Source organism: Somniosus microcephalus, chromosome 1 (assembly GCF_052327205.1).
Source record: "Somniosus microcephalus isolate GS21.2 chromosome 1, FLI_Smic_1.0, whole genome shotgun sequence".
NCBI classification, from domain to species: domain Eukaryota; kingdom Metazoa; phylum Chordata; class Chondrichthyes; order Squaliformes; family Somniosidae; genus Somniosus; species Somniosus microcephalus.
The window spans coordinates 124,385,400-124,397,919 of NC_140987.1; the positions used below are offsets into that span (position 1 = coordinate 124,385,400).

The window sequence follows — 12,520 nt, forward strand, 5'->3', positions numbered from 1 at the left end:
TGCTGTAAGAAGTTCAATGACCTCACTCGGGTGGTCAGGGTGAGTACATGGTTGAAAAACCTTTACATCCCACCATCTCAACCTGACTCTGTGCACAGACGGTATAAACCACCAAATCCCCAACAGTCACCCACCAACTATGCCCATCTACTAAAAGTCACATCCACATCTCACAACTTGCAGACATTAACAGCTATTTAACTATGGTAGGCACATGTGCCAAACACATGGCTGCACACTCACTCACACGCTGTCCTTTTTATTGCAAGCGAAGCTTGCTCATAAAAGGAGGAAGCAACAACGTACGGGAGGAGGTCAGGCGGAGCTGCACCCCCTTACACAGCTGGAGGAGAGAGTGCGCAGCATCATCGCGAGCCATGTCGTGGGCGCTGTGGCAGTCAGAGAGGTCGACCCCCTTGGGGACAACAATGGTATGTTCATCACCTCTTCCTCTTCTCTCATACCACTTCTCCCTCACAACACGAGTCCTTCCCACTTTCCATCTAAGTATACTGTCTCCATTCCTTGCTCCCTTCCTGCCCCCCTCCCCTCACATTAAACCCACTCTTGTGCCTTCCTGTTTTCAGATAATCAGCCACCATCTGACCAGCCTGTCCCTCAGCCTCCCAGTGGCAGCGACGCGGGAGAGGAGGAGGAACACCAAGCCGGATCCTCACTGTCTGCGTCTCCTGAGGGCAAGACAACCGATAATGGGGCCACGCGGTCGCTGGAGGGGAGCAGTGGTAATGGCTCTAATGTGGGTGAAGCTCTGGGACCCAGCGAGGTGCAGCAACACCATGGGGAAAGGGAAATTCTGGGGCCATCTCCCCGGAGGGTGAGTGCGCACATGAGTTCTGCTGCACTGGACTTGGATGAAGACCTCGATGTCGAGGCGATGACTACACAGGCGATGAGCATGCATACTGAGCTCATGGGTGCAATGTCAAGGGTGCCCGAGAGCATGGAAACACTGGCTAGGAGCGTGGAGGAGTCCGCAGCCAGCACAGCTGTCATCTGTGCCCAAACCCTCGAACCCATCCTTGGCACTTTGCAGAGGATGGTTGACTTGCAGGAAGACCGTGGGGACCCAGACCCCATGCTGCGTGTCATGGATGAGGTGGCAGCATCTATTGCAGCACAGACTGAGGCAACGCAATGACTTAGTGCTGTAATAGATTCAGTGGTTGGTGCCATCCAATCTCAGACTGCTCTGATGCAATCTCAGATTGATGCCACACAAGCGCTAACTGCTGCCATCCTCATTGGGTCACCCACTGTCCACCGGGGATCTCACGGTGCCGCAGCAGGCCAGCAATCTGTGCTCGAGCAGATTGCTTCAGATGCTGAGGTTCTGGCAGTGTGTCAGTCGAGCAGGAAGGTGCTGTCCTCTCTCAGGATGACAGCATTCTTTCTCCCACCACTGCCACTCCGCCATTACACTTGTTGCAGTCTGTAACCCAGCCATCCCAAACTGCTGCCGCCCATGCAGAGTTGGTGCAGTCTGCAGCCGGGCCTTCGAGGCCCAGAGCTGATCGAGGGCGTCCTGCAAGGGCATCTGCAGTCTCTGACTCCCAGACTCAGCAGCCTTCCACCAGCCTTGCTGCAGCCACTGAGGTCACATTATGGAGGAGGGAATTGCAAAGGGGAGGGAAATCATTGAGGAAGGCCCAGTAAATAAAATGTTAATAGCAAATGGGGGGAGTGTGTGTACAAAAGTTGATGGCCTAGAAATTCGGTTGGTAGCGCCAGCGATTAGCGCCTAAAGAGCCCGAGAATTGGGGTGTTACCCAATGTTCGGGCGGGCGCAATGAAGATAGCGACACCTCCCATATTGACTATACATTTAACGCCTGCACTAAGTGTTAGCGCGCGCCCGCGTGCGCAGGCAGATCATGACGTCATTTCAGTGTGCAACGCCTTTTAGGCGCCCCTGACCGGATATTCGGTGGTGCCCGGAACCTTTGCGCCTAGCGCTATTAGTGACAGTTCGATGGAACGTTACCAGGGCCTTCTCGGAGTCGGGGGGCGCTATTTAAAGGGGACAGCTCTAGTATAAAAGCTGCAGCCACTTGGCCTGTTCATTGTGATCGTTGCTGGAGAGAGTTGGTGAGCTACTGTGGAGCAGATTTTTTTGAATTTAGCCTTAGAATACTTGGGACCTTCAAACCTGTCCGGAGCAGTTGAAGCGCTACACCTAACAGCGTTTTGACTGACTGGCATCGGAATGGGAGCTGCTTTGGAGGGCCACGTCCTCATGGCCGGACACTGTGAAGGGGCAGAGAGACGGCGGGAGAGAGGGCCGGGATTGGCCAGAAGGAGGAGGGGCAATGGAGGTCGGCCAATCCGAGGGTACGCTGCGAGGGTATTCAGGCAGCAGGTGTCATACCTTGCAATGTCGGAGGAGCAGTGTGTGCGAAGGCTCCGATTTGGGAAGGAGGTTGTAACTGAGATGTGCCACCTGCTTGCTGAGGATCTGCAGCCGCGTCTACGGTGCAGGACCTCTCTGTCGGTGTCTGTTAAAGTGACTGTTGCCCTCAATTTCTATGCCACCGGATCCTTTCAGTCAGCCACTGGGGACATTGCGAATATCTCTCAGTTTGCAGTCCATTGTTGCATCCAGCAAGTTACAGCTGCCCTTTATAGACGAAGGCGTCAATTCATCACCTTCCCTCTGACCCTGGAGAAGCAGGCGGAGCGCGCGCAGGGCTTCACTGCTATTGCGGACTTCCCCATGGTGCAGGGGGCGATTGATTGCACACACGTGGCTTTGCGGGCGCCATTACTGAATCCTGAGGACTTCCGCAACCGCAAGGGGTTCCACTCCCTTAATGTGCAGCTGGTCTGTGACCACCGCCAAATGATCATGGCAGTCAACGCCCAATTCCCAGGGAGCAGCCACGATGCCTTCATCCTGCGGCAGACCTCAGTTTGTGACCTTTTTGAGGGGCCGGCTCGCCCACGAGGCTGGCTTCTTGGGGACAAGGGCTATCCTCTCTGCCCATGGCTCATGACACCACTCCGTTTGGCCGCCTCCGCAGCAGAAGAGCTGTACAACAGCAGCCATCAGGTGACCAGGAACATTGTAGAGCACACTATTGGTGTGCTCAAACAGCGTTTCCGCTGTCTGGATCATTCGGGGGGAGCCCTGCAGTCCTCGCCGGAGCAAGTGGGTCACATCGTCGTCGTCTGCTGCATGCTCCACAACTTGGCGATTCGACGCACCCAGCCAATGCCAGCTGTCCCTCAAGGTCCAGCAGAGCAGGAGGAGGAGGAGGAGGAGGACGAGCAGGCGGACGAGCAGGAGGAGGAGGAGGAGGAGCATGCGGAGGAGGAGGAGGAGGAGGAGGAGGAGCATGCGGACGAGGAGGAGGAGGAGGAGGAGGAGGAAGATGGGAGGGCTCCTGAAAGTGGAAGGGCCATCCGTCAGAGGCTCATCAGGACTCGGTTCGAGGCCCCTCTGGCGGAATGATGGGTGTCATTCGTCCTGCGCACTTCGGATCTTTGAAAGCCTCTGAAGGCCAGCATGACTGTAAATAGTAACGTGTACCATTGCAAATTAAAACTTTTCTTTATTGTCACAAAAGTCCTTCCTTCCAGCATAACAACGTCATGTCAACAGAAACCATAACTAACAAAATAACAGTTAACTCTTCGGCAAAGCCGCAAAACTAAACAAACCATTTCCAACAATCACTACAGGTGAGGGAGTCCTTGAATTTGGCCAAAGAAACGTCTCAGCACCTCCCTCTACTGCTGGCCCTTTGATGGAGAACGACTTCTCTTTCGCGGTTGGCCCCTTCCCTCCCTGCTGCTCCTACGTAATTGAACCCCAGTGGCGGGGTCAAGGCTGGGGGACGCCTGCTGACTGTGGAAGCGCAGAAGCCCCTGAGGGACGGCCTGGCCGACCTCTGGTCTTGGAGGGTGCGGACGTAGGCTGCTTGGTCTGAGCATGGCTGGAAGCAGTGTGCCCTGCAGGTGGTGGCAGCTGCACTGCAGATGTTCCAGCGGTGGCATGAGCAATGGTCACCTGCCGAGAGAGGACACCTGCACCATGGTCGGACGACACACTGGCTCTCTGAGGGGACCGGTTCGGCTCATCCGCCACAATCGCCTGCTCCACTGATTCCTGGCCTTGTATGGTACTGGAAGGGCCCGGGGTGATCCTAGCTGATGCAGATAGGGTGGCTGCAGTGAGAGTTCACATTGCCTCAATCTGCGTGTGGGTGAGGCCAGCAAGTGACTGCGTGGCAGCAGTGAGGACCTGTGTGGCAGGTGCCAGTGCTTCGGAGAAGCCCTGGACAGTTCTTTCCATTGCTTCGGACAAGGCCGGAGCAGTCCGTTCCACTGCCTCGGACAAGCCCTGGACAGACCTTTCCAGGGATTGTCCAAAGCTCTGAACAGTCCTTTCCATAGCAGCCGCGAAGCCCTGGACAGTCCTCTCCATTGCTGCCCCGAAGCCCTGGACAGTCCTCTCCATTGCTGCTCCAAAGCCCAACACACTCTTTGCCAGTGTTTCTATCGATTGAGGCATCCTCCCTATTAAATCCGTGTGTTAATGGAGACACGGAATGCAGGAGTTGGTTTAACAAGTCTTTACTGAATGGAGACACTCTGGAAACTGAAACTACAGAAGGCTGCTAGCGCCTTTTATACAGGGGTGGTCACTGCCGGTACTGCAGTCTGAGACCAGTTATTCCCTTAAAGGCACATACACAACAATTCCTCCCCTTTTAGATAAACAGTACATAACATTCATTTAACAACTAAATGATAACTAATTACAATTACAATTACGGTTGCTAGATACATTGGTTGAGGTTAAGCAATTATAAGTTCAGTCTTTGAGGAGGCTTCCTGATTCTGTCTGGATAACGCCTCTTTGGGGTACCAGGTTCTTCTGGTAAAGTTGAGTCGGGATCAATGTCGTTGTTTGGTTCATCTGCTTCCAATATCACCGATTCTGCGGTAGATGCAATTGGTACGTCGGTTTCATCGCCAGGTGTATCAGATCGTGGTGTGGAGTTGATGTTTTCCAGTGACTCTAGAATCTGGTCAGCATGGCGTCTTACAATGCTCTCTCCAACGTCCACGGTATACATGAGAGGTCCGTGCCGTGTACAGATCGTTCCTGGCTGCCATTTCTCTGTGCGGTAGTCCCGGGCCAAAACTGGTTGACCTATCTTAAAACTCCTGGTCGGCCTTTCATTCATATTCTGAAACTGTCTGTTCTCCACATCTCTTCTGATGTTCAGCTTAACCAAATCCAAGCGGCATCGTAGTCTTCGATTGAAGAACATCATGGCAGGAGTTTGGTTGGTAACCGCATGTGTCGCATTCCGGTAGGCAAACAAGAAGTTGTCCACCTTGTGTTGTAGGGGTATATCTTCATTACACATTGCCTTGATAGCCTTCTTGAATGTTTGAACAAACCTCTCGGCCAATCCATTAGTGGCTGGATGATATGGGGCGGATGTGTAATGCTTAACACCATTGTTCTTTAAGAACCTCCGGAACTCTTCAGACACTAACTGTGGTCCATTGTCAGAGCAAATCTGTTCAGGCAGCCCATTCCTGGCGAATATGGTTCGTAAGACTGTGATAGATTTTTCTGTGGTGGTTGAGGACATTTTATTACCTCTGGCCACTTTGAATGTGCATCCACCACAATTAAAAACATCAAGTCCATGAAGGGACCAGCAAAATCAATGTGCACCCTTTGCCATGGAGATGAGGGCCACGCCCATGGATGTAGAGGGGCTTGTGGTGGGGCGTTTTGGACCTTCTGGCATCCTGTACAGCTCTTGGTCATCTCTTCGATTTCTCTATCGATTCCCGGCCACCACACAAACACTCTAGCTAAGTTCTTCATTTTTACCCCTCCCAGATGACCCTCATGAAGCTCATTGAGCACTCTATCCTTCAATTTGGGTGGAATCACTACTCTGGATCCACACATCAAGGTTCCTCTGCACACTGACAGCTGTTCTCTTCTCGGCGAGAATGCTGGCAGCAGTGGTTCGCCATGTGCTGGCCATCCCTTCACCGTTAAATCATAGACCCGGGATAGTGTCGGGTCATTTCGTGTTTCCTTTTCTATGTTTGCATTCGTCACAGGGAGACATTCGACTATGGTCGAGTGGAATATCTCCATTGGATCCAATGCAAATTCTTCTTCCACCGTCGGCAACGGCAGGCGCGACAATCCATCAGCATTCTCATGCTGTTTAGTTCCTTTGTACTTGATGTCATATTGGTGTGCCCCTAGGAAAAGGGACCACCTCTGCAGCCGTTGTGCTGTCATTATCGGTACACCCTTCTGAGGGTTGAAAATGGAGACAAGAGGTTGATGATCAGTTATTAGAGTAAATTTTTGACCGTGCAGGTAGTGATTGAACTTCTTCACCCCCCACACTAGGCTGAGGGCCTCTCTGTCAATCTGGGCGTAGTTACGCTCAGCTGAAGTTAACGAGCGTGACGCAAAAGCTATCGGCCTCTCTAAACCATCAAGGAATTTATGTGACAGTACCGCCCCAATGCCGTAGGGAGACGCATCACACGCCAGTCTTATCAGTAGTGATGGGTTGTGGTGAGCCAATACTTCTCTTGAAGTGATTAAGTCCTTACTCTTCTGAAAGGCCTGCTTACAGTCATTGCTCTATTTCCATGCTACTCCCGTTTGCAGTAGGGCATTCAGTGGGTGCAGAATTGTGGACAAATTCGGTAAAAACTTATGGTAGTAATTCACCAATCCGAGGAATGACCTCAGTTGCGACACATTTTCAGGCGCTGGGGTCTTAACAACCGCTTCAATTTTGTCAGAGGACTTATGCAACCCCTCTTCATCAATCACGTGGCCACAATACGATATCTGTTTCTTAAAAAACTCGCACTTGGGGCGGTTGGCTCGTAGCCCATGTTCACGTAGTCTAATGAGCAGCTGTTCTAGGTTGTTAAGGTGTTCACTGTCATCTTCACCTGTTACTAGGATGTCGTCCAAGTAACACTGAGTCCCCGGAATCCCTTGCAGGACTTGTTCCATTGCTCTTTGCCATATCGCCGGAGCCGATGCTACTCCGAACACCAATCGATGATACTGGTAAAGACCTTTGTGAGTGTTTATCGTGAGATACTTCCTAGAGGATTCTTCAACCTCCATCTGTAAATATGCTTGTGCTAGGTCAATTTTTGTAAAACGCTTCCCTCCAGATAGTGAGGCGAAGATGTCTTCTATCCTTGGAAGAGGATATTGTACTGTGTGAAGGACTGGGTTCACCGTCACCTTGAAGTCCCAACAGATGCGAACCTTCCTTGGCTCCTCAGACTTATTGTTTAACGTTTTCTTCATGACAGGAACGATGGGTGTCGCCCACTCGCTCCAGTCTACCTTAGACAATACGCCTGCATTCTCCAGATTCTCCAGCTCTGCCTCGACGGCTGGGCGAATTGCATATGGTACCGGTCTTGCTTTGAAAAACTTGGGAATTGCATTCTCTTCTATTTTTATCGAGGCGGTTACGCCTTTAAGAGTGCCCAGTTCTTGTTGAAATACCTCTTTGGCGTCAGCTAAGATTGTTGACAGTCGTCCAGGAGTGACGTCGTCATCCTTTTTACCAGCCACCGTCAGTGCCTGAATGGAGTGCCAGTCTAAACTTATCTTTCTGATCCATTCACGTCCCAATAACGGTGGTCCACCATCTTGCAGAATGTAGAGATACAATTTCCGTATTTTCTTGCCGTTGTATTCGACAGGCACCCTTATTTTTCCTCTAGGGTATACTTTTTGACCCGTATATGTCCTCAAGACAATGGATGTCTCTCTCAAGGGTATGTGTGAGAATAGCCGCTCGTAGTCTCGTCGATTCATGACGGTTAGAGCTGATCCTGTATCCAATTCCATTTTGACTTGGGACCCTGCTATCGTGAGGGTGACCCAAATGGTTCGGTGATCCTCTTTTGCGATTACGTTGTGAAGTTTGAGACAGCTTAGTCTCTTGTTCCCGGATTCACTATCGCTCATCTGGTCTTCGGAACTACTGTCCGTCATCTTTTGTACTTTCCTGTACGGTTCCTTAGTAGCCTTTTTGTTGTATTTCCGCAGCTCCCCTTGCTGCTGCTTCGTATGATACTGCCACGCTGAAAGCCTTATCTAGCGTCAGCTCTTTCTCTGAGAGTAACCTCTTCTGGGTTCCTTCACTCAGGAGTCCACAGACAAATTTGTCCCGTAAGGTATCTGCCAGTCCTGCTCCGAACTGGCAGTGCTTTGATAGCTTGCGTAGTTCCGTAAGGTAATCAGCATTGCTCTCATTTTTATGCTGATTTCTCCTGTGGAATTTAAATCTTTCTGCTATCAGCAGCGGTGTAGGATTTAGGTGTTCCTGTAGGATAGCAACAATTTCGTTAAAACTCTTTGCCTTCGGTTTGGCTGGAGTAATCAGGTCCCGCAATAGGCCGTACGTTCTTGCACCCATTAAATTTAGCAATACCGATGCCTCTTTCTCCTCGGCTATTTCGTTTGCCTCGCAATATACCTCGACTCTTTCCACATACGTGGTCCAGTCTTCTATTGCATTATCGAAGGTAGTGATATCGCCAGTCTTTGGCATCTTGAAAATCTAAGATGGCGTCTCCCGCACTTTTCCTTCGTCCCCGATGGACCAAAATGGCGCCTCCCGTGCTTTTCCTTCCCCGCCGAGTTAAGATGGCGCCTACCGCGCTTTCCCGCTGCTGCCGCTGCTGTCAACGCCGCTCTCTGCGGTATTTTTATTTTTAACCGTTACCGTTGTGGAGCGGACCCTCTGGGACACTTCCCTCCCTCTTCTTAGGTCCGAACACTGCCCGGCTGCAAAGCACCGGCCGCGCCCTGTGTGCTCCACCCTCTCTCTCTCTCTTTGCTTCCCGACTCGCTGCCCGGCCCCGTTGCAGAGCCACCCGATCGAGCTCTAGCCCGCCGCAGCCCAGGAAGGATCAGTGCACTACCTGCCACCAGCCCGATTAGCTGGGAAACCACAGACTGGGGAACCAAGCCTGGCTCTTGACAGTCTCTCCTGCAAGTTTTCAATCCGATGATTTGGAGGGCGGTTGCCCACGGCCAACGCCCGTTTCTCGAGTTTCTTTGGATTATATTTTTTTTCTTTCTTCTGGCTTCGACCTTCAATAACGTCGTCTGAGGTGCTGCCGAGTTGCAGGTAAGTTCGTTTCTTACTCGTCGCCAGTATTAAATCCGTGTGTTAATGGAGACACGGAATGCAGGAGTTGGTTTAACAAGTCTTTACTGAATGGAGACACTCTGGAAACTGAAACTACAGAAGGCTGCTAGTGTCTTTTATACAGGGGTGGTCACTGCCGGTACTGCAGTCTGAGACCAGTTATTCCCTTAAAGGTGCATACACAACACTCCCCACTGCAGCCACCAGCTCAGTGTGCCTGAGCCGGGCCTGGGTGCTCATTTCAGCCAGGCTATGCACCTCCTCTGCACTCTGTGCAGCAGTCATCACTCCCTGCCTTGCCCTCCGGGGAGCCGGTGGCCGAACTTGCCTACCCCCCTCGCGTTGCTGCATGCCGCTTGTTCCGGCAACTGGCTCATCATCACAGCCGCCCCCCCTCCCCTCCAAGGAACTACTATCCCCAGTCTGCAGATGTGTAGGCTCCCCTGAGGTTGGAACGGATGCTCCGGCTTCCTCCTGATCCTCGCCTCCGGAGGCACTGGCACTGGCAGCTTCAGGGTGCAGATCCCGAGTTGGTGATGCAGCATCTGAAAGCAGGGAGGTGGAAGAGTGGCTTTAGCAAAAGGACAGGTTGGCGGCAAGGCATGCCAGATTGCGGCAAGGCTCTGACATGGCTACACACTGAGAAAGCATGCTGGCGGGGGGACCAAGTAGAAGGAGACAGCTAAAAAAGGTGAGAGCCTTACCCTCGCTGTCGACAATGGGGTCGGCAGCTGCAGTGGTAACAGGACCACTCAGACGTCCTCCAAGAATCTGGTGCACTCTCTCCTCGAGATCCGTGAGAGTGACCACTTGTGGAGGTCAGCCACCGGTTCGACGCTGGTCCTTGCGGATTGTCGGCAGCTTGGACTGCAGGGGAAAGAAGGGGAAGTTCTGTTACATGATGCCCTGAGTGATCATCTCATGCCCCCCTTGGTGCAAGAGCCCTTACATGATGCCTTGAGAGGTCATCTCATGTCCCCCATGGTGCAAGAGCCCTTACACGATGCCTTGAGAGATCATCTCATGCCCCCCATGGTGCAAGAGCCCTTACATGATGCCTTGAGTCAAATGTCCATGTGTGTGCCCAGAAAGGGCCATGGGTGCTTGCTGACAGATGGCCATTGGGGCATCATGGCAACAGGATGTGCGAAGTCAGGTGCAGATGGAGGGAATCAGAAGTTTGCATAAACAACACTCACCCTAACGACCCGAGTGAGGTCGTTGAATTTCTTCCTGCACTGAACAGGGCTCCTGGTCGCCATGCTGTTGGAGTTGACCCTCTGAGAAACATCCCTCCAAGCTCGGCGGTAATCCTTTTGATTCGGCCTCCTGCCATTGTCAGGATACAGAACATCTCAACGGCGCTCCACTACGGACACCAACTCCTCCAGAGCCTCAGTGCTGAAGCGCTCTGCTCTCTGTCTCACCTTCTCCATCCTGACCAAGTTTTTTGCGCCAGAGAAGGGCAAGCGCCGATTCTGAGGCCTACAGGGCGTTGAGTGTGGAAGCTGAGGCTGACTGACCCACCCCTTTAAGAGCCGGCTGGCGCCTGGAAGTCTCGTGGTTATCGGTAATTGAGATCACCTGCGCTGCGCCCGTCGGCGCCGATATTGGGTAGCGCCGGAAGTTTTGCGCCTTAGGAGGCCCGTGCAACATCTGAATTCGTGCCACAATCCCCTTTGGGGGCGATGCAACCCAATATCGCGCCAGGCGGCGATAAGTTTCGTCTGGCTATAAACTTTGCGCAGTGCCAGTTCTAACGCCTCTAGCGGGGCTATACCCAATTTCTAGGCCGATGTGTTTGTAAATATATTGTTCAGTTTGGTAAGAAGTATTTCTGTTTGCTAAGAACCGGTTCTGTTTGTTCATAAATTGTTGGGTTAGTTTGTTATTGGTTGTGTTTAATAAGACAGAGTTGTGCAGAATAATACATTTTTATTTCAACGTTACAAATTTTGTAATGTTTCTCATTGGAACTTTGGCCGGTAATAGGGGCTGCAAGCTTGCTGTAATGATGTGGTTGTTCTGCACAAATGCCATCTGCTATCTCATTTATTGGAAGCGCTGTGTAATGAAGTGTTCATGAACGGCCCTTGCAGAAGCAAGATTGAGTGGCTCCCTCCTATGTTGGTGCTGCTCCTCCTCCTCTTCATCCTCCTCCTCCAACTCCTCACCCTCTTCCTCCTCCTGAGGTGGACCTGCAATCCCTGGTGGCAATGGCTGGGCCCTCAGAATGGCCAGGTTGTGCAGCGTGCAGCATACAACAATGGAAACGGAGACTGGATCAGGGCTCCTCCAGAGCGGTCAAGACAGAGGAACCATTGCTTTAGCACGCTGATAGTCTGTTCGATCAGGTTCCTGGTGGCACTATGGCTCTCATTGTATGCGCGCTCAGCAGGAGTGTTGGGGTTATGGAGGGGTGTCATCAGCCAGGTGGCGAGTGGATAACCCTTCTCCCCAAGGAGCCAGCCGCAAGCTTCATGTGGTGGTTACAACAGTGCTGGGACATCAGTCTGGCGCAGGATGAATGCATCATGGCTGCTGTCAGGATAGCGGGCATTGACGGCAAGGATGTGCTGTCTGTTGTCGCACACCACCTGCACATTCAGAGTGTGGTAGCCTTTGCGGTTGTGGAACACCTCTGCATTGTGATGAGGTGCCCGCAATGCCACGTGGGTGCAGTCAATGGCACCCTGAACCACGGGGAAGCCCGCTATCCTTACAAAGCCACATGAGCGTTCATGCTGTTTGTCTTGGGTCATGGGGAATGAGATGTACTCCCTTCTCCTTCTGTACAGAACATCTGTGACCTCCCGGATGCAGCAATAGACAGCAAACTGTGAAATGTTTGCAATATCCCCTGTTGAAGCCTGGAAGAAGCCACTGGCATAGAAATTGAGAGGGACTGTGACCTTCACCGAGAGAGACGTCCTGGTCTTGAGCTGAGGCTGAAGCTCCGGCTGCAAGAGGTGGCAGACCTCTGTGACTACCTCCTTGCTGAAGCGGAGCCTTCTAATGCACTGTTCCTCTGACAGATGAATGTATGAGAACTGCACCCACAATACCCTGGGAGGGTAAGGTCCCTTGTGGAGAGCCCTGTTGGCCCGCTTCCCTCTGGCCGGCCATGTTTTCTAGTCTTTCTCTCTACCTCCGCTGCCTCCGATGGTGAAGCTGGAGGGCAAGGCTCCCATTAACTGTTGTAAATGTTGCAGCATCAAAAAGTAAGAGAAATGGAACCTGATAAGCTTTTGTCACGAGCAAATCTCCTTCAAGTAGCAAACCGTCAAATGTGTCCAAACGCCTCACTGGTTCTG

General features: G+C 52.1%; 1 pseudogene; it reads left to right on the forward strand.

Moving 5' to 3' along the window:
- The first annotated feature begins 847 nt into the window (after positions 1–847).
- The window catches only part of LOC147124344 (uncharacterized), a 32,463-nt pseudogene continuing 20,790 nt past the window's right edge, over positions 848–12,520 (forward strand).